Source organism: Cervus elaphus, chromosome 7, assembly GCF_910594005.1.
Source record: "Cervus elaphus chromosome 7, mCerEla1.1, whole genome shotgun sequence".
NCBI lineage: Eukaryota > Metazoa > Chordata > Mammalia > Artiodactyla > Cervidae > Cervus > Cervus elaphus.
This window is the reverse complement of record NC_057821.1, coordinates 5387327-5410679: the sequence shown is the minus strand read 5'-3', so window position 1 is coordinate 5410679 and position 23353 is coordinate 5387327. Positions and strand designations below refer to the sequence as shown.

The window sequence follows — 23353 nt, the reverse complement described above, 5'->3', positions numbered from 1 at the left end:
TTACTTTAGCTGTGTATATAGTATTCATCCAAATTTACAGCATCTAGTCTTCCTAGATGTTAAAGAAGTTGCCAGTGTATGACAAAATTAGCAAATAAGTACATTGTGTACACTTCATGTTAAAATTCATAGGAAAGACTCCTGAAAACAATTGGCAGATGTGAAATTGGTAAAATCCCCTCTAAGCCTCACAGAAGCTTATTAGACTTGTCCACTGGGTTGATAGAGATGAGAAGTGAAAGGGCTCTTGGCCAGAGTGTTCCTGTTTAGATGGTACTTTGAGACTAGCTTTTGTGTACAGTTTATTCAGTGCCATTATATGTAGGTATAGCAGACAAACTTAAATTCTTGTTTGAAACATCTAGCCTTTCTAGGTGTATAAAAGTACACAATATATTTCTAAAGTAGAGAGTTAAAGTATCAGCTTTGAAGTACTTTTTTCTGTTCATTCATAGGAATGGCTGTGTTTGGGGAGTGGAATTGTTAAACGTGCATTTTGGAGAGTAAGCTGACTGTTTACTGTGTGGTGGGGGCGTGGGGGCGGAGCAGGAAGGAAATGCAGAGAGAAGGGCTCGATGCCCATCAGTCTTTGGGCTGTTCGGACTGTCTAGCCATTGTTCTGTTAGTTATCATCACTGTGTATTAAAGAGTAATCAAGTCCTACTCTCTGGAGGATGAGAGGAGACTGAGGCAGGGAAGAACTGAAGCACTCCAGCCAACAGCCAACCAACACTGAGAACCAGAGCAGCTTAGCAGGTTCAAGGCTGACCACACACGTGAGGGAGGCAGTCAAGACCAGAACAAGCCAGGATGGCCCAGGCTGAAGTGCTGCCCCGCTGAATTGGCACTGAAGAAATGGCTGTTGTTTAAGTTGCCATGTTTTGGGATGGTTTGTTACACAGCAATAACTAACCGACACAGGAAAATATATGTAGAAATAATTCAAGTGATATTTTAAAATCCGTGTCAGGCTTTTAAACAGCAATTATTTATGAAACATTTATATCTCACAGAGGAAGCTAAATTGTCATTTAACATATAGTATAATTATGTAATCAATTTCTTTTGCTTGATGTAACCTTTATATATTTCTAATTCTCAATAAATGTGTTGAATTGAATGGTACAAAAAACAATAAGCAAGTCTAATGCTCAAAGTGTATTAAAAGGAGAGGTAATAAAATAACCCTTACTAAATGCCCTTTTATTGGTATTTAGGAAGAGCTGTGTCTTCTGGGGGTGTCTATGTTAAGCCACCTCTTGGAGCTAGATGTAGTCCAGTACTTAGTCTCTGAAATGCTGGAGGCGGGGTAAGAGGAAGGATGAGGGGAGGACTCCCTGGCTAATATTGTCACATCTAGAAGACAGCTTTAGATTATAATGATAGGTCTGTATGTGCATTTTTGTAAAGTACCTATGTTTATTGTGGACAAGGTTTATTCTTTATTTTGCAACATCTAGGGATTAGGTAGTTAGAATAGGAAACGGGAGTCCAAAATGGAGGTGGCTAAAAGACAAGGAAGGGAAAGGCCCGCAAAAATAGAACAAAGGAAGTTCCGAGGACAGGAGTGAGGACCTCAGGTAGAACAAACAGCACTCCTAGCTAGCCCAATTTACATAGGGCAGGCCCAGGGGGAGGAAAAAACATATAAAAAGAGGAGTCAAAGGGCTGGGAATCGTTCTCTCTCTCTCCTGCGTGCTGGGGCGCTCTTCTCTTTGCGTCTTTGGGTCGACATGCCCTCACGCCTCGAAGATGGATTTTCCTGCTATTTTCTAAATAAAATAGAGCTGTAACACGGAGCTGTAACACTGACTTGTCTAAGAGCTATAACACAGTCTGTCCAAGACCCAAAAGCTGTGACATGCTGAGGGTTTTAATGTCCATCACTCCAAATCTTTGTTGTGATGAGACAGAACCGAGGAGCATACACTCCCCTGACATCTATGGTGCCATGACTCAGGATTAACCTGGCTGAAACAACCTCAGCGCGGCCCCTGCAAGGAGGAGGCCAAGCACAGCAGGAGCCCAACTCAGTGAAGCTTCCACGGTAGGAGCAGACGCGAAGAAAACCCAGCGCAGGGGGAGTGATAAGAGGCCCATCGTACTGGAAACTGGGACACCGAAAAAACGAGCTTAGCAGAAAGCTCACGTGACTCACTCTCAGACTCCAGAAGACCTCCGGTTAAGGTAAGAGGACCTCACTCCTATGGCTGGAGGGGCATATGCCTAACAAAATCCTAATTCCTCTACAATCTGTCATTTCTGTTTCCTCGAACCACCCCCCGCCCCACATTGCAAACAGACAGGTGGCAGTGGGTGCAATTGAGGCACTCTAGAGAGGCTACTCTTTGGTATGTCCCAAAGGCACTATCTGCTGAGCCCCAGTAGCTGTTACCCAAGCTGGTGGGGGTTTTTCTGTCCTTAATCTTCTCTGTGCCAAGGATCAGGCCAATGAAAACTGTAAGCACAGGTCAGGTATTTAGCAGATTTTCCAGCAGGCTATGAAGGGGATTCCTTGGCATGTTTTTCTCACTGCTTTTTCCTCCTGTCCTTCAGCTCCCTCCCAGGACAAACCCATGAAGCTCAGGCTCTGATGTCTCATTGCAAAAATTCAGTGAGAGACAAAGCTATAGGTAAGAGGTAGATTTGTTAAGATTCAGAGAGAAGCACCACACTCTACAGGGTACAGGTCATGGAATGTGGCCTGGCTAGGCTTTGCGAGTGGGGTGAACTCAGATGCTAATGAGTGGGAGGATCATTCCAACCATTGGGGAACCACCCATTCCTCCCTCTTTTGACAGTGCCTTAGAGCTGTCCTGCCACCTCTGGGTGTGTCTGTCGGTTTATAGATTGGGGATTAAAGTTTTCTTGAATCTGACTTGTCATCTTGGACCCAATTGATTTTAATCAGTTTACATTATGCCCTTGTGCTATGTCGTTCTTTCAAAGGTTGTGCCCTGCCCCCTTCCCTCCTGTTTCATGCTCTTTTCCTGAGCCCCTCCAGGCCCACAGTGTCGCCTCTACAGTCTTCTAGAGGGACAACCAGAAAATAGATGGCCCTTGGAAGGGAAATACTGTATAATATCCACCCCTCTAGATATTCAGGCTTTCATCTTCCATGTTTCCCACAACATGTGCAACACCAGCATCTCCCACTGGACCCCCTCGGGTGAGCGACAGGCACACAGTGCCTGCTAGAAGTCCATCAGTTGGCATCCCTTCAAAGGCAATTGGGCTTCCAGGGATAATGTTTGCCACTTTGGGAGTTAGCCCTGCAGGCCGTTTGGGCCCAAATCCTTACCACCCTTCTCCTAAAGTTACAAACATACCCTTGGATCAAATCTCCACCCCACTTTTATGGAACATCTGGTCTGTTGCCTCTTACCAATTTGTTCTTGAGCCAATTACTAACTCCTACAATTATGACCGTGACCCCTTGTAGACAATATTGCTCCACCCAGCCTATTATTAAAATACCCTAATGCCCTTAACCTGGCCAGATAACCCACTCCTTTGTCGTTACTTCTGTTATTTCCTAGAGTGGGTCTATGACAATGAAATGTCATAGACCCTAACCTGCTCTTAAGGAGGAACTAGGGGAAGAAATCAGTGACTTACAGCCCCTTAGAGCAGTAAGAGGATAAGGCTTATGACTGTTTCACTGTTTCCCAGTCACAGGGCACAGGCTTGGATTGCTTTACATCATGATATTTATTCCCATCCATGGTTGACAAACCAGCAATGAGTTAAGATTCAGTTCAGATCAGTTCAGTTCACTGACTGATGCTCAGTCGTGTCCGACTCTTTGCGACCCCATGAACCGCAGCACGCCAGGCCTCCCTGTCCATCACCAACTCCCGGAATTTACACAAACTCATGTCCATCGAGTTGGTGATGCCATCCAGCCATTTCATCCTCTGTCATCCCTTTCTCCTCCTGCCCCCAATCCCTCCCAGCATCAGGGTCTTTTCCAATGAGTCAACTCTTCGCATTAGCTGGTCAAAGTACTGGAGTTTCAGCTTCAGCATCAGTCCTTCCAATGAACACCCAGGACTGATTTCCTTTAGGATACACTGGTTGGATCTCCTTGCAGTCCAAGGGACTCTCAACAGTCTTCTCCAACACCATAGTTCAAAACCATCAATTTTTCGACACTCAGCTTTCTTCACAGTGCAACTCTCACATCCATACATGACCACTGGAAAAACCATAGCCTTGACTAGATGGACCTTTGTTGGCAAAGTAATGTCTCTGCTTTTTAATATGCTATCTAGGTTGGTCATAACTTTCCCTCCAAAGAGTAAGCATCTTTTAATTTCATGGCTGCAATCACCATCTGCAGTGATTTTGGAGTCCAAAAAATAAAGTCTCACACTGTTTCCACTGTCTCCCATGTATTTCCCATGAAGTGATGGGACCAGATGCCATGATCTTAGTTTTCTGAATGTTGAGCTTTAAGCCAACTTTTTCACTCTCCTCTTTCACTTTGATCAACAGGCTTTTTAGTTCCTTTTCACTTTCTGCCATAAGGGCGGTGTCATCTGCATATCTGAGGTTATTGATATTTCTCCCGGCAATCTTGATTCCAGCTTGTGCTTCTTCCAGCCCAGTGTTTCTCATGATGTACTCTGCATATAAGTTAAATAAGCAGGGTGACAATATACAGCCTTGACAGACTCCTTTTCCTATTTGGAACCAGTCTGTTGTTCCATGTCCAGTTCTAACTGTTGCTTCCTGACCTGCATACAGGTTTCTCAAGAGGCAGGTCTGGTGGATGGTATTCCCATCTCTTTCATAATTTTCCACAGAGTATTGTGATCCACACAGTCAAAGGCTTTAGCATAGTCAATAAAGCAGAAATAGATGTTTTTCTGGAACTCTCTTGCTTTTTCGATGATCCAGTGGATGTTAGCCATTTGATCTCTGGCCCCTCTGCCTTTTCTAAAACTAGCTTGAACATCTGGAAGTTCACGGTTCACGTGTTGTTGAAGCCTGGCTTGGAGAATTTTGAGCATTACTTTTCTAGCGTGTGAGATGAGTCCGAAATGCAATACTTGGATGCAATCTCAAAGATGACAGAATGATTTCTGTTCGTTTCCAAGGCAAACCATTTAATATCACGGTAATCCAAGCCTATGCCCCAACCAGTAATGCTGAAGAAGCTGAAGTTGAACGGTTCTATGAAGACCTACAAGACCTTTTAGAACTAACACCCATAAAAGATGTCCTTTTCATTATAGGGGACTGGAATACAAAAGTAGGAAGTCAAGAAACACCTGGTGTAACAGGCAAATTTGGCCTTGGAGTACGGAATGAAGCAGGGCAAAGGCTAATAGAGTTTTACCAAGAGAACGCACTGGTCATAGCAAACACCCTCTTCCAACAACACAAGAGAAGACTCTACACATGGACATCACCAGATGGTCAACACCAAAATCAGATTGATTATATTCTTTGCAGCCAAAGATGGAGAAGCTCTATACAGTCAGCAAAAACAAGACCAGGAGCTGACTGTGGCTCAGATCATGAACTCTTTATTGCCAAATTCAGACTTAAATTGAAGAAAGTAGGGAGAACCACTAGACCATTCAGGTATGGCCTAAATCAAATCCCTTATGACTATACAGTGGAAGTGAGAAATAGATTTAAGGGACTAGATCTGATAGACAGAGTACCCGATGAACTATAGACGGAGGTTTGTGACATTGTACAGGAGACAGGAATCAAGACCATCCCCATGGAAAAGAAAAGCAAAAAGGCAAAATGGTTGACTGAGGAGGCCTTACAAATAGCTGAAAAGAAGAGAAGCTAAAAGCAAAGGAGAAAAGGAAAGATATTCCCATTTGAATGCAGAATTCCAAAGAATAGCAAGGAGAGATAAGAAAGCCTTCCTCAGCGATCAGTGCAAAGAAATAGAGGAAAGCGACAGAATTGGAAAGACTAGAGATCTCTTCAAGAAAATTAGAGATACCAAGGGAACATTTCATGCAAAGATGGGTTCGATAAAGGACAGAAATTGTATGGACCTAACAGAAGCAGAAGCTATTAAGAAGAGGTGTCAAGAATACACAGAAGAACTGTACAAAAAAGATCTTCATGGCCCAGATAATCACGATGGTGTGATCACTCACCTAGAGCCAGACATCCTGGAATGTGAAATCAAGTGGGCCTTAGGAAGCATCACTATGAACAAAGCTAGTGGAGGTGATGGAATTCCAGTTGAGCTATTTCAAATCCTAAAAGATGATGCTGTGGAAGTGCTGCACTGAATATGCCAGCAAATTTGGAAAACTCAGCAGTGGCCACAGGACTGGAAAAGGTCAGTTTTCATTCCAATCCCAAAGAAAGGCAATCCCAAAGAGTTAAGATGACAACCCCTTAATCCTACCCAGCACTGGTCACACTGGAGACCTTGGGGATGCCCACTCCAGTCCGGGGGTCCCAGGAAGTCAACCTGTCTTGACCTGCCTAGGGATCTGGTCCTCAGAAGGTTGTCACGCCTCAACCTGCTCTGGGATCCGCCAGTCCAGGGGTCCCAGGAGGTCGTCACGCCTCGACCCGCCCAGGCACCCAATTTTTGGGACACAGTCACGCCTCGACCTGTCCGGGGATTCAACCTCTAGGAGGCTGTCACGCCTCAGCCAGCCTGGGGATCTGCACCCTGACCTGGGGACACCTGGCTCTCAGGTTACAACAGTACTGGGTAGGATAAGCTTCAGAAAGACTCTCCCTAAGGAAGTCCACCCATGGAAATTGAAGGAAGTCTATTACTTGTGGGACTGTGCCCAGTCTCAGCAATAACTCAGTAGCCCAATGAGAACACCATTGCCTTTCTGGAAAGGCTAAAAGAGGCCCTCCAAAAGTTTACCAATCTGGACTTAGACTCTTACGAGGGACAGGTGATTTTAAAGGACAAATTCCTGTCCCAATGTGCATCAGATATCAGAATTAAGTTACAACAGCTACCGCAGCAGGACTCTACTGCCTCTTTAGATGAGATGGTCCAGACAGCCACCAATACCTTTTATAACAGAGAACAGGAGAAGGAGGCCAAGGCCCAGGAGAGGGAGAGAAGGAAAGAGACAAGGCATGCCCAGATGCTGGCCGCCCTCCAGGGAAGCCCTATGGCACACCCCGAGTCCTTGAAGGACAAGGCAGAAGGCAAATGCCTAATCTGTAGACAGGCGGGGCATTGGGCCAAAGAGTGTTCAAGCTGTGACAAGTCTCCTAAAATGGCTTGCTACAAATGCCATCAACTGGGACATTGGGTGGCACTCTGCCCTCAGGACTCGAGAGCCTCAAGGTCATGCACCAAGCCTTCCCTCATGATGGTTCAACAGGACTGAAGCAGCCCGCTCCAGGCAGCCCGCCTGTCACAGAGAACCATCACGGGGCTGGAGCCAAGGGTGCAACTGGATGTGGCAGGTAGGTCCGAGAATTTCTTGGTCGACACACGGGCTACCTACTCTCTCTTGATCTCCTACTCCGGAGGCTTCTCCTCCCAAACCTGTACCATTTTGGGTGCCACAGGAAAAGCAACTACTAAAAGATTCACCCACGCACTTCTTTGTTGCTGGGATGGACAAATATTTTCCCACCAGTTTCTGGTGGTCCCTGAGTGTTCTACTCCCTTAATGGGAAGAGACAGACTCACTAAACTGGGGACCACCCTTGTGATGGGAAGATTTTCAGCCACTAGAGCCCTACAGCTTCTGATTACTACTGAGGAACCCATGACACCCTCTCAAATAGAAAGGGACAAAAAACTATGGGAGGACAAAATTAACCCCCAGGTGTGGGACCAGGGAACTCCTGGACGAGCCCACCAAGCTGAACCAGTCATCATTGTCCTCCAAGATCCCACTCGGTTTCCTAACTGGAAACAATATCCCCTAAAGAAAGGCTCAGGAGGGACTACAGCCTCTAATAAATAAATTCCTTGCTTGTGAGCTATTGGTCCCCACCAGTTTGCCATGTAACCCCCCAATCCTCTCAGTAAAGAAAAAGGACAGAACCTGGAGAACGGTTCAAGATCTCCGGATCATAAATGAAGCTGTAGTCCCCCTCCATCCCACAGTTCCCAATCCTTATGTAATCTTGGGAGAAATCTCACCCAGTGCCAAGTGGTTTACAGTCTTAGATCTCAAAGATGCATTTTTTTTTTTTTTTTTTTTGCATACCACTGGCTAAAGAATCTCAATATCTTATTGCCTTTGAGTGGGAGGCCCCAGGAGAAAAACACCAACAGATGACTTGGACAGTATTACCTCAGGGATTCAGAGATAGTCCCTACTTCTTTGGACAGGCCCTTAGCCAGGATCTCCTAGATCTGGACCTGGGACCTAATGGAAAAATATTACAATACATAGATGACCTACGAATCTGCTCTCCAGATGAGAAAAGTGCCCAAAAATATGCAATTCAGGTTCTAAACTTTTGGGCAGAAGGGAGATATAAAGTCTTCTGTGCTAAGGCACAGATGGTTGAGATAAAAGTCACTTACCTGGGATTTCAGATTATACTCGGGTCCAGGAGGCTGTCCTCTGATCGGGTACAAGGAATCCTCAAGTTGCCTTCCCCCACGACTTGAAAACAATTGTGAGCTTTCCTGGGGCTAACTGGGTATTGTAGACTCTGGATACCCAACTATGGTCTAATTGCGCAGCCCTTATATGAAAGCTTAAAGGGAAGAGATGATTCAATCTCACTCATGTGTGAAACTCCTCAAAAGAAGGCAGAGGCTACTCTAAAACAAGTCTTAACTCAGGCATCTGCCTTGAGGTTGTCACACCCAGTAAAAGCATTCCAACTTTATGTCCATGAAAGAGAGGGAATAGCCTTGGGAGTGTTAACTCAAAGGTTGGGATCTGAGCCCCAGCCTGTAGCTTGCTTATCCAAGAGTCTTTATCCAACCGCCCGAGGCTGGCCCCCCCCCCCCCCCCCCCCCGCCTTCGAAATCTTGCAGCTATTGCAATCCTCATAGAAGATGCTTTAAAACTCTCCTTTGGGGGCAAACCAACTATTTTGCCAGCCACCAAGTAAAACAACTCCTAAGTGGGAGAGGCCATTTATGGATGTCTGATCAAAGAATCCTCAGATATCAAGTAATGCTGATGGAAAATCCAGGCCTGACTATATCCCCTTGTGAGGTTTTTAACCCAGCCACCCTCTTGCCTACCCCCGAGGGCTCTTTCCCCTTTCACTCTTGTCTAGAAACCTTGGACCACTGGACAAAACCCCGAGAGGGATTGTCGGAAGATCCTCTAACTAATCCTAAGGAAATCTGGTGCCTCGATGGAAGCAGCTTTGTCTTGGATGGAAAAAGAAGAGCTGGGTATGCAGTAGTCTCCAATTTTGAGAGCAGAGAGGCTAAATCTTTGCCACCAGATACTTCAGCCCAATTAGCTGAGCCCATACCCATGACTCAAGCTTTAGAGTTGGGAAAAGGAAAAAGAATAGCCATTTACACTGACTCCAAGTATGCCTTTCTGGGGCTACATGTACATGCTGCTATTTGGAAAGAAAGGGGCCACTTGACCACCCGATGGTCCCCAATCATATATGGTGATCAAATCCTTAGATTCTTAGAGGCAGTCCATCTGCCCACTGAGGTTTCAGTCTCCCACTGTAAGGGACACCAAAAAGGGAGCACAGAAGTGGCACAAGGGAACCAAGCAGCTGATCAGGCAGCTAAGAGGGCAGCATTACAGAACAATGACCTAATAGGGGTTGCCACCCTAGTTCCACAGACTAACTTGCCAGAAACTCCTTCATATACTGAAGGTGAGACTCTTAAAGCTAAGAGTGAGGGCTTTCAAGAGATCATATGGGGTGATTCCACAAGGGGAGGCTTCTTTTTCTGCCTGGGAACCTCCAATGGAAGTTGGTTAACTCCTTACACGCCACCACTCATTTAGGAGAAAAGGCCCTCCAAAGATTACTAGAAAGATCCTTCAGAGGAACAGGCATCCAAACGACTGTAAGTCAAGTGGTCTCCTCTTGTCCCACTTGCCAAGTAAACAATCCCCAAGGAGTTCAAAGGTCCCTGCTGGCCCAGCCCATCCAATGACATGGGGCCTACCCAGGAGAGGACTGGCAGATGGACTTCACCCAGATGCCAGTTTCTCAAGGGTATAAATACCTATTAGTCATGATAAATACATTCACAGGATAGATTGAAGGCTTTCCCACCCAGACTGAGAATGTTGAGGAGGTGGTAAAACATCTGCTCCATGAAATCACTCCAAGATTTGGTCTGCCCAGGTCATTACAAAGTGACAATGGGACATCATTTACTTCTAAGCTCACCCAAGGGGTCTCTAAAGCATTGGGCATTACTTATTATCTCCATTGTGCCTGGAGATAGTCTTCAGGAAAAGTAGAAAGAGCCAACCAATTCTTAAATCGGTGATAAAAAAGATAGCCCAGGAGACCTCCCTGGGATGGAAGAAGGCTTTACCTATAGCTCTCCTCCACACCTGTATTACCCCTAAGGAGCAGGTTGGTCTTAGTCCTTATGAGATGCTATATGGGAGACCTTTTGTTTGTGTCAATGACCTCTTCCTAAATCCAGAGGCTCAGACCCTCTGGTCTTATACCATGGCCATTGGGCAATTCCAACAGTATACATACTTGTGGGGAGTCAACCAGGACCCAAAACATTCTAAAGAGTCACCACTATATGCTCCAGAGACTCAAGTGCTAATTAAAGTCTGGAAAGCTGGGCCCCCAGGGGCTCAACTCCAGCCCACATGGAAGGGCCCCTACCCTGTAACACTTTCTACCCCCACAGCAGTCAAGGTACCAGGACATGACTCCTGGATTCACTACTCATGAACCAAGCCATGGAATAAAACAGAAGAGGACACTCAATACACCTGTGAGTCCCTGGGAGATCTCAGATACCTATTTAGAAGTACAAATGACTGCCATTCTAGTGAACACCCCCAAAATCTGGTTTCTGGGGATAAGATTTCTCAGGATAGCTCTAAAGAGCCAACACAGCTTGGCAGAGATTGTACTCCAAAACAGACAGGAGATAGATCTTCTGATCCCTGAACAAGGAGGGACTTGAGCCATCCTGGCGATGTGAATTTGGAATTGACTAATGCCCCTACTAGTCCTTGTTATGCCATATTGATGCTGCTTATGATTGTTCCAAGTATTGTCAGTTGTCTAACCTGTTTTGTCTCTGCCCAGGTCAACAAGCTACAACATGCAGTGCCAGTTCAGCAAAGATATAAAACTACAGCTGACCACAGAAAATATCACTCACCCTTAGAAGGACACTTCTATGAGGACTCTGAGGCTTGAGCCTAGCAAGAGGGGGAAGCCCAATAGCCCTCGCCATCCCAGTTCAGCAGGAAGTAACCAGAAAGACCTCGAAGCTCCTATTCCCAAAGAATTGGGCCTCCCACCTCTTGAGGGGGGACTGTTAGGTAGGTAGAATAGGAAACAGGAGTCCAAAATGGCGGTGGCTAAAAGACAAGGACGGGAAAAGTCCACAAAAATAGAACAAAGGAAGGTACAAGGACCTGAGTGAGGACCTCAGGTAGAACAAACAGCACCCTAGCTAGCCCAATTTACATAGGGCAGTCCCGGGGGAGGAAAAAACATATAAAAAGAGGAGCCAAAGGGCCAGGGGTTGCTCTCTCTCTCTTTTTCTCTCTCTCGCGCGTGCTGGGGCGCTCTTCCTTTTGCGTCTTTGGGTCGACATGCCCTCATGCCTCAAAGATGGATTTTCCTGCTATTTTCTAAATAAAATAGAGCTGTAACACGGAGCTATAATGCTGATTTGTCTAAGAGCTATAACACGGTCTGTTCAAGACCTGAGAGCTATAACACGGTCTGTTCAAGACCCAAGAGCTGTGTCACGCTGAGGGCTTTAATGTCCATCACTCCAAATCTTTGTTGTGATGAGACAGAACCGAGAAGCATACACTCGCCTGACATGGGCTTTTTAGAGGGCTTCTCTGGTAGCTCAGCTGGTAAAGAATCTGCCTGCAATGCAGGAGACCTGGGTTTGATCCTTGGGTGGGGAAGATCCCCTGGAGAAGGGATAGGAATGTCCTGAGGTGAAAATGTATGATAAAAAATAGAGTTAGTGAATTAACCAATTTGTAAATACCTGTGTTATGACTAAAAAAATAAATAAATAAATAAAGCAGCATCTTGGACATGGAAGTGTTAAACCATCAGGACTTGATCATTATGTTGGCAGCAGAGGGGCAGAAGGACATATAAAGGGAGGGCTGTTTTGGACTTGTTCACATTTCTGTTTTGATGATAACCACTGATGTGTGTGCATCTCTTGGCTGTACTATAAGAATGCATTGTTAAGAAATTCTGTGGAGACATACCTCCTTGCTAATACTTCAACAATACTTCAACTTCAATACTTCAACAAGAATCCTCTTAGAAGCATTATACTTTGTGTACCCTGTTGCTTTGCATCTCATTTTTCATTGAACATTAAGGGAATGTAGTATTTTACTTGTGATTCTTTATCTAGAGACCTAGTGCCAATTTTGTCTTTTCTGAAATTTTTGTCAACAAGAAAGGCATGATTACACTTTTTCCTTACAGATTGAGTTGGTATAGCGTATTCCTGGTTATCAAAATACTCATAGCTTTGGGACTTTGAAATGTTAAACGTTCATGATGTGTGGGAAAAAGCACGATACATACTGTATGATCCTAATTACATAAAAATGGAAACTTAGTTGTGAAAATACACAACTGAAATCTAGAAGGACACATCAAATGGTCAACTGCTTGTGATTATAGACGACTTTGTTTTTTGCTTCTTGTGGGGTCTTTTGTTTGTTTGTTTCCTGTTATGTACATGTTAACTTTTAAGAAATAAATGTTATTTTATATAAAAGGAATATTTCTTTTGGGCCTAGGGATACAAAAGTCACAAGCCAATGAGAGCAAATAATTCATTTATTAGGAAATGGATACAATCACCGTTAATAAAGACAAAAATAAAATGGCAATGCAAAAAATAGAGGAAAACAATAGAATGGGAAAGACTAGACATCTCTTCAAGAAAATTAGATATACCAAGGGAACATTTCATGCAAAGATGAGCTCAATAAAGGACAGGAATGGTGTGGACCTAACAGAACCAGAAGATATTAAGAAGAGGTGGCAAGAATACACAGAAGAACTGTACGAAAAAGATCTTCACGATCCAGATAATCACGATGGTATGATCACTCACCTAGAGCCAGACATCCTGGAATGTGAAGTCAAGTGGGCCTTAGAAAGCATCACTATGAACAAAGCTAGTGGAGGTGATGGAATTCCAGTTGAGCTATTTCAAATCCTAAAAGATGATGCTGTGAAAGTGCTGCACTGAATATGCCAGCAAATTTGGAAAACTCAGCAGTGGCCACAGGACTGGAAAAGATCAGTTTTCATTCCAATCCCAAAGAAAGGCAATGCCAAAGAATGCTCAAACTACCGCACAACTGCACTCATCTCACACGCTAGTAAAGTAATGCTCAAAATTCTCCGAGCCAGGCTTCAGCAGTACATGAACCATGAACTTCCAGATGTTCAAGCTGGTTTTAGAAAAGGCAGAGGAACCAGAGATTAAATTGCCAACATTTTCTGGATCATCTAAAAAGCAAGAGAGTTCTAGAAAAACATCTATTTCTGCTTTATTGACTATGCTAAAGCCTTTGACTGTGTGGATCACAATACACTGTGGAAAATTCTGAAAGAGATGGGAATACCAGACCACCTGACCTGCTTCTTGAGAAACCTGTATGCAGGTCAGGAAGCAACAGTTAGAACTGGACATGGAACAACAGACTGGTTCCTAATAGGAAAAGGAGTATGTCAAGGCTGTATATTGTCACCCTGCTTATTTAACATATATGCAGAGTATATCATGAGAAACACTGGGCTGGAAGAAACACAAGCTGGAATCAAGATTGCTGTGAGAAATATCAATAACCTCAGATAAGCAGATGACACCACCCTTAAGGCAGAAAGTGAAAAGGAACTAAAAAGCCTGTTGATCAAAGTGAAAGAGGAGAGTGAAAAAGTTGGCTTAAAGCTCAACATTGAGAAAACTAAGATCATGGCATCTGGTCCCATCACTTCATGGGAAATAGATGGGGAGACAGTGTAAACAGTGTCAGACTTTATTTTTGGGGACTCCAAAATCACTGCAGATGGTGACTGCAGCCATGAAATTAAAAGACGCTTACTCCTTGGAAGGAAAGTTATGACCAACCTAGATAGCCTATTAAAAAGCAGAGACATTACTCTGTCAACAAAGGTCCATCTAGTCAAGGCTATGGTTTTTCCAGTAGTCATGTATGGATGTGAGATTTGGACTATAAAGAAAGCTGAGCGCAGAAGAGTTGATGGTTTTGAACTGTGGTGTTGGAGAAGACTTTTGAGAGTCCTTTGGACTGCAAGGAGATCCAACCAGTGTATCCTAAAGGAAATCAGTCCTGGGTGTTCATTGGAAGGATTGATGTTGAAGCTGAAATTCCAATACTTTGGCCACCTGATGCAAAGAGTTGACTCATTTGAAAAGACCCCAATGCTGGGAAAGATTGAGGAGAAGGGGATAACAGAGTATGAGATGGTTGGATGGCATCACTGACTCAATGGACATGAGTTTGTGTAAACTCCGGGAGTTTGTGATGGACATGGAGGCCTGGCGTGCTGCAGTCCATGGGGTTGCAAAGAGTCCGACATGACTGAGCGACCAAACTGAACTGAAAATGGCTTAAGCAAGATGGGAGATCTTGGCTTTCTCCCTAGATAACAGAACATCTCTCTCTCAGGCAATAGTCTGAACAGAAATAGTCCAGACTTGATGTAGCAATTCCTCATTGCTAGGCCCCCAGGCTCCTATCCATCCTCCAACTTGCATCACTACAATCTTCATGGTTCAGACAGGAGGATGAAGGAGGGAGAATGCCCCTTTCTATAACCACAAAGTTGCATACAATGCTTCCCCACCAAACCAGACCTTGGTCACATGGCCACACCTGGCTGTAACAGAGTCCAGAAAATACAATTTTACTGAGAGGCATATGTCCAGCCAAATGCTAGGGTTTTGTTGCTAAAAGCAAAAAAGGCAGAATGGATATAACAGAAGGGTTTAAAGCTGAGGAAGGAGGTGCTCAGAGAGAAATAGCAGCCAGGAATCCCCACATGTAGCAAGAAGCAGAAATGACACAGGGAGAGACAGAATCAGAGAGCCACAGAGGGGGTGTCTGTGACCTCCCCATTGCCGGACATCTGTGTGTCCTCACTGTGATAGAAACCAGATTCTGTGAAGTTCTTCTGTAGCCCTTCATAGAGCCTCTTTGTTTCTACAGCTAAAACGAGTCAATTTATGTTTCTTGAAATTGAACTAATGCAGATAATATTTATTGCATTTATTGCATTCCCATGCCAGGGAATTCCCTGGCAGTCCAATGGTTAGGACTCCGTGCTTCCACAATAGGGGTATGGGTTCGATCCCTGGTCAGGGAAGTAAGATCCTGCATACTGTACAGTACAGTCAAAAAAATAAATAAAAACTTTAAAAAGGTTTTAAAGTCCAACCTAGACAGCATATTAAAAAGCAGAGACATTACTTTGTCAACAAAGGTCCATCTAGTCAAGGCTATGGTTTTCCCTGTAGTCATGTATGGATGGGAGAGTTGGACTATAAAGAAAGCTGAGCGCAGAAGAACTGGTGCTTTTGAACTGTGGTGTTGGAGAAGACTCTTGAGAGTCCCTTGGACTACAAGGAGATCCAACCAGTCCATCCTAAAGGAGATCAGTCCTGAATATTCATTGGAAGGATTGATGCTGAAGCAGAAACGCCAATACTTTGGCCACCTGATGCAAAGAACTGACTCATTGGAAAACGAAAGATTGCGGGCAGGAGGAGAAGGGGACGATGGAGGATGAGATGGTTGGATGGCATCACCGACTCAATGGTCATGGGTTTGGGTGTACTCTGGGAGTTGGTGATGGACAAGGAGGCCTGGCATGCTGTGGTTCATGGGATCGCAAAGAGTCAGACATGACTGAGTGACTGAACTGAACTGAACTGAAAGTCCTTGTGACTTAAACATTCTATTAAATATTTTTATTGCATTTACTGATAATATGTCAGGCATTGTGCCAACAGCTTTACATGAACTATCTCATTGAACCTCATAGCAACCCTATGGGGTAATTTCTGATGTTTCTCAATTTTTTTAATTTAATTGTTAATTACAATTGGACGCTAACTACTTTACAATATTGTGGTGGTTTTTACCATACATTGACATGTATCATTTTTACACCTAAGGAAAAGGAGGTTTGGGAAGTTCTCTCATAGCTAGCAGGTGTCAGCATAATTTGAACTTGAACCCTAAAGCCTTGCTGCTCGGATGCTCTTCAGCACCACAGAGCTGGGCATGGGCATGTGTGCCCACAGCAGGATGAAGTCAGGGTGAAGTCGGGGACTGGGCTGAGTCACTGAAATGGTGCAGGCTCTGCAGAGCCATGCCCAGCCCTTAGACCTGGGAGGAAGCTCGGCTGGAGGCAGCAACTCAGTGTACGGGGCACAGTGACACCTAACCTGATGGGTGTCCATCAGGTGAAGTGATAATGGATTCCAGAGCAGGCTGGCAGGTGGGCAGCAGTGAGTAACATTGGTAGGGCTCCTGGACACTGATGAGGTCAGAGCACAGAGAAGCCCTATTACAGCGCTGTGAGTGAAGGTCGCTCAGTTGTGTCCAGCTCTTTGAGACCCCAAGGATTATATAGTCCATGGAATTATCCAGGCCAGCGTACTGGAGTGGGTAGCCATCCCTTCTCTAGCGATCTTCCCAACACAGGGATCAAACCCAGGTCTCCCGCAATCCACCGGATTCTTTACCAGCTGAGCCACAGGGGTGCCTCATAGTGCTGTGTCCTCCCCAGATTCACGTGTTGAAACCCTAATCCCAGCATGATGGTGGGGCCTTTGGGAGGTGCTAAGGTCATGAGGGCAGAGCCCCCATGATGAAATTAGTGTCCTTAAAAGAAGAGACTTGAGAGAGCTTGATTCTCTGCCCTGCACCAGGTGAGGATACAAGGAGAAGACAATCACTTACAGACCAGGTGAGCCCTCACCAAGAACTAAAGCTCCTGGCACCTTGATCTTGGCCTTCCCAGACTTCAAAACTGAGACACACAGGGTCTGTGACTTAAGCCTCTCATCCGTGGTAGTTTGCTATAGCCCCCCGAGTCGACTAAGACAAGGGTGTCAAAGACACGGCAGAGATTGAACAATCCTCTACTCCTTCCAAAGAAAGGGGGTGAAAGGGCTCCACCTGGCAGGTTAATTGTGTCTTGACGAAGTGCAGCTTTTGGCTAAACCACACTGACCTCTGACTCCTGGGAGAGCTCTGGCCAGAGAGCCTGTTACTTTGAGGTGTGTGTTGCACAACACCTTCTGTCCTCCTATGGCCCAAACAGCACGGGCCAGGGCTGCTGATGGGACTTAAAGCAAAGACAGCTTCCACCAAGTGGCACCTGTGAATGCAGAGGGAAGGCCCCTTTGCTGCTCCTATCAGTAAGCAGTCCACACACACCCCTATGAATACCAGGAAAAAAATACGTAGTGTGCTGCTTCGAGAGGTGGAACACCTGATAGCAATCATGGGAACTGATCTAAGAGTGAGAATTCTGGAGTCTCCACTCAGGGGGAAATTGACTGAGCCCTGAAGCATCCCGGTTGTCTGTCTTCTTCTGTGTGGTCAGACCGCTGAAGGTGGCGGTCCTCTTGCTCTCTGCACACTCAGGCAGTCCCTGCTTCCCTCACATGACTGTCAGCCCTCTTCATTACAGGGCGCAGTTAGTAGCTGCCTGTGTGTTCACCCCCTTCCCCAGCCGCAGGTGTCCGGGATAACGGATGAGCCCACCTGGTGTGAATTCTCCCAGCACCGGGCAGCCTCCTCCTCCCCCAGAAGCACAGATGCGCCCACTCCTCCCCTCCAGCTGTCACACTCAGTGGACACGTTCCTCCCGAACCGACACCCCGTGTATTAACCAGTGATGTCCCTGATGCCGTCTCTTGGCTTTTTCTTTGGTCTCAAGACTGGGCGTGCAGGCCTGTGGAGTGCAGCCAAACATTCTCCCCTTTTTTTCTGCTAGACTCAAAGTGTCTTGCCTTTCCAGCTGCACATGTGCCTTTAGCGTGGAAGCTGCCAGCTGAATATACTTAGAAATAAGTAACATTCAACTGGATTTTAGAATCATAGAAACCAGGCCTCAGAGGTTTTTCCAATAAGCCTTGAACCTCATATTTGCCAGTATGTATTCCTACCTGTGGAAAAAGTTCAAGGTGGGGTAGAAAAGATATTTTCTACTACTCTGTTCCTGACTGGCTAGAGAGAGATGAAAGATCAAAAGAGACACACTCCTTTTACAGCTGGAATTAGGAAAGGGACTTGTGAGTAAATCACAGAAGAAGCCCAGGATGCAGAAGATATTTAGCAGAGGACCAGACCTCCAAGAGCCACTGGTGGCTCCCCCAGAGAGCCCATGGTAGGATGCTATTGAGAGACGGGGTGTTATGAGGGTTTATTAATACCATTCATTAAGAATATCAATCAACTGTTCCAAACATTTAGCTGAGAAGCTCTCAACCCTGACGCTGCATTAGAATCTCAACACCCAGGCTACAAATGGACCAACTAAGTAAAAACCACTGCGGGTGGAACTTAAGTCTTTAAACCTGTCTTTAAAAATCTCTCCAGTGGATCCCAAGTTGCAGCCAAAATTGAGAACTGCTGATGTAGGCAGGATGGAGAAAGACAGATTGAAAAGAACAGGACATATTATTTCCAGCATTATTAGGTGACTTTCAGAGTGCAAGAAACTCTGAGTGGAAGTATTGATCATCTAAAAGGGAACCTGCCCAGGTTCAGGTGAGACCAGGCAGACCCCTCAGAGCAGGAGGTAACAAAATTATCCAGTGCTGAGGAGAAGAAATCTCTCAGTGCTCAGGAGTGTCCAAATCATGGAGCTTTTCAGGAGACCCATAATTTACTGACTTCATCTCTTCATGGTGGTGCTACATAATGCAGAATCTGGAGAAGGCTGTCAAACAGAGTGTGAGGAGTTAAAGTAACGAAGACAACCTCTTTTTTTTTTAATTGAAGTTTAATTGACTTCCAATGCTGTAATATGTATATATATATGCACACACATATATGTGTAAAGAATCCTCCTGCAATGCAGGAGATCCCAGTTCAATTCCTGGGGTCAGGAACTTTCCCAGAGAAGTGAGGGACTACCCACTCCATTGTTCTTGGGCTTCCCTGGTGGCTCAGACAGTAAAGAATCCACCTGCAATGCGGGAGACCTGGGTTCAATCCCTGGGTTGGGAGGATCCCCTAGAGGAGGGCATGGCAACCTGCTCCTGTATTCTTGCCTGGAGAATCCCATGGATGGAGGAGCCTGGCGGGCTAAGGTCCACGGGGTCACAGAGAGTCGGACATGACTAAGCAACTAAGCCCAGCACACAGCACAGCACACACAGATAATGAACAGTAATGGAAAGGAAAATTACATATATTCAATATAGAATACTGAATTATAGTACCCTATGCATTACAGTAGGATTTTGTTGTTTATCTATTTTCGTATATATCCGTTTTTGCCTTTTTTTAATACTGTTCATGGGGTTCTCGTGACAAGAATACTGCAGTGGTTTGCCATTCCCTCCTCCAGTGGACCACATTTTGTCAAAGAGGAGAGTGAAAAAGCCAGCTTAAAACTCAGTGTTAAAATAGCTAAGATTGTGGAATCCAGTCCCATCACTTCATGGCAAATAGAAGGGGGAAAGTTGGAAGCAGTGACAGATTTTCGCTTCTTGGGCTCTAAAATCACTGCAGATGGTGACTGCAGCCATAAAATTAGAAGATGATTGCTTCTTGGAAGGAAAGCTATGACAAACCTAGACAGCATATTAAAAAGCAGAGACATCATTTTGCTGACAAAGATCCATATAATCAAAGCTATGGTCTTTCCCACAGTCATGTACAGAAGTGAGAGTTGGACCATAAAGAAAGCTGAGTGCCAAAGAATTGACGCTTTTGAACTGTGGTGTTGGAGAAGACTCTTGAGAGTCCCTTGGACTACAAGGAGATACAACCAGTCAATCCTAAAGGAAATCAACCCTGAATAATCATTGGAAGGACTGATGCTGAAGCTGAAACTCCAATACTGTGGCCACCTGATGAGAAGAGCTGACTCATTGGAAAAGACCCTGATGCTGGGAAAGATCGAAGGCAGAAGGAAAAGAGGGTTGACAGAGGATGAGATGGTTGGATGGCATCACCAATTCAATGGACATGAGCTTGGGCAAACTCCAGGAGATGGTGAGGGACAGGGAGGCCTGGCATGCTGCAGTCTGTGGGGTTGCAAAGAGTCGGACAGGACTTAGTGATAACATACAGCATTTTAAGTCTGCTAATTCCAAAGTCCTAATTTATCCCTACCCTCTTTAACCTTTAGTAAACATCAGTTTGTTTTCTATGTCTGTCTGTTTCTGTTTGGTAAATAAGTTCATTTGTGTCCTACTTTAGATTCCACATACAACTGATATTATAGGGTATTTGTTTTTCTCTTTCTAAGTTCACTTAGAATGATAATCTCTAAATCCTTTCATGTTGCTGCAAATGGCATTGTTTCCTTCTTTAGGGCTGAGTAATATTCCATTGTATACATGTACCACTTTTTAATCCATTCATCTGTGGATAAACATTTAGGCTGTTTCCATGTATCGGTTATTGTGAAAAGTGCTATTATGAACATAGGGACACATGTATGTTTTTAAATTAGTTTCATCCAGATATATGCTCAGGAGTGGGATTGCTGGGATCATATGGTAATTTTATTTAGCTTTTTAAGGAACCTCCATACTGTTTTCCAAAATGGGTGCACCAGCTTACATTCCCACCAATAGTGCAAGACGGTTTCCTTTTCTCCACACCGTCTCCAGCATTTGTTATTTGTAGATTTTTAAATTACGGCCTTTCTAACTAGTGTGAGGTGGTACCTCATTGTAGTCTTGATTTGCATTTCTCTAATAATTAGTGATGTTGAACATCTTTTCATGGACATGTTGGCCATCTGGATATCTCCTTTGGAGAAATGTCAGTTTAGATCTTCTGCCCATTCTTTGATTGCTTTTCTGTTGTTGAGTTGGATCAGCTGTTTGTATAATTAGGAAACTAAGCCCTTGTCAGTCGCATAGTTTGGAAATATTTTCTCCCAGCCCATAGGCTGTCCTTTCGTTTTGCTTATGGTTTCCTTTGCTGTACCAAAGCTTATAAGTTTGATTTGGTCCCATTTGATTACTTTTGTTCTTATGTCCATTGCCTTGGGAGACCAACCTAAGAAAACTGCTATAACTTCTGTTAGAGAATGTTTTGCCTATGTTCTCTTCTGAGAGTTCACTCATGCATTCTTCTGCATTTTGTTATTTATTGCTTTTAGCTTGGCTATTGTCTCAGCATGTGAATTTTAAAATTTTAATTGGCTCCTCTTTGTAATTTCTAATTCCTTGTTACAGTGATCTGCATTTCTACTGATCACCTTTTTTAATTCCTTCAGTATTTTTACCATCTCATTTTTGAGCTCATGATCTGGTAGACTGGAGAGGTCTGTTTCATTGTTTGTTCTTTCAGGAGTTGTTCTTGTTATTCTAATTGGGAGTGGCTCCTCTGTTACTTCATTTTACTTATATTTCTCTGACTCTGTAAATTACAAAGAAACTGTTATCTACAGTTTCTTGGTCTTGAAGGGTTGTTTTTATCTGGGAGCCTCCCTGTCTCGCCCACATAAGTTTAATATTTTTGGTGTAAGGGCTATTTTTAGCATGAATGCCTGCCACGTCTTTCCTCAGGATATGCAGGCTCATTTCCCCTTAATGGGAAGTGTGATTGGTGTTGTGACCAGAAACTACACTGGATGTTGAGCAGGGCCTCCTTTTTGCTCTGTGGTTGTTACAGCCCTGCCAGGGGCCAGGTCTGCTCCCCAGTTGTTGGGGTAGAAGCCTCAGATCTGTTTCTAAGGGTGTGGTGTGAGATGGGTTGAAATGGAGTGAGAATTTGTCAACATGGTGATGTATTCTTGATGTCTTTGTGAGAGTAGGTGAGTTCCATATCCTTATTCTGCTTCCTAATCTCTCCTTCCTCAAAAGCATCTTTACAGCCAGTGTAAGGATAAGAACTAACCTTAGGTGAAGATGAAGATTGTGAAGGAGAAAGGAGTAGGGAAATGAAACATAATGGGATACTCCACTTGTACAGAGAAAGATGTAACCTGAAGAAGGGGACCACATGTTTCTGTTCCCACTGAGGCTGATAAGCTAGTCAAGGCCTGGAATAGTCACAAGCTGGGTCAAAATGGCCAACAAGCACAAGAAGAGATGCTCAAGATCACTAAGCATCAGGAAAACACAAGTTAAAACTGCAATGAGAAATTACCTCACACCAATTAGGATGGCTATTATCAAAAGTGAAGCAAAAAAAACAAAATAGAATATAGCAGATGTTGGAGAAAATGAGGAGAAATTGTAATCCTTATGCACTATGCTGCTCCTAAGTCACTTCAGTCATGTCCAACTCTGTGCAGCCCCATAGACAGCAGCCCACCAGGCTACTCTACCCATGGGATTTTCCAGGCAAGAGTACTGGAGTGGGTTGCCATTGCCTTCTCTGTTATGCACTATAGAAGGAAATAAAAAGGTGCAACCACTACAGAACATAGTATAGAATTTCCTCAAAAAATTAAAAGCAAAACTACCATATGATCTAGCAATTCAACTTCTGAGTATTGACTCAAAAGGAATTGAAAATGGAATCCCAGAAAAATATCTGTATATCCCTGTTTATAGCAGCATTACTGGCAAGAGCCAAAAAATGGATGCAACCCAGCTGTTTACTGGTAGATGAATGGATAAACAAAATGTGGTCTATACCTACAGTGGAATATTATTCGGCCTGGAAAAAGAAGGAAATTCTGACATAAACTATGACATGGATGAGCCTTGTGGACAGTATGCTAAGTGAAATAAACCAGTCACAAAAAGACAAATATTGTAATTCCACTTATACTTATGAGGTATCCAGAGTATCCAGAGTAGTCAAACTTACGGAAACAAAGTAGAATGGAGGTGGCCAGCGATTGGGGGAAGAACTATACAAAAAAGATTTTGATGACCCAGATAACCACGATGGTGTGACTACTTACCTAGAGCCAGACATCCTGGAATGCAAAGTCAAGTAGGCCTTAGGAAACATCACTATGAACAAAGCTAGTGGATGTGATGGAATTCCAGTTGAAC

At 44.3% G+C, this 23353-nt stretch overlaps 1 long non-coding RNA gene across 1 annotated transcript; it reads left to right on the top strand.

Moving 5' to 3' along the window:
• The first annotated feature begins 7364 nt into the window (after positions 1-7364).
• On the top strand, positions 7365-11157 carry LOC122696895. The gene is made up of 3 exons (XR_006341952.1): positions 7365-7425; positions 9214-9334; positions 10793-11157. It is a non-coding gene; the product is annotated as an uncharacterized LOC122696895 (long non-coding RNA).
• Positions 11158-23353: the final 12196 nt, after the last annotated feature.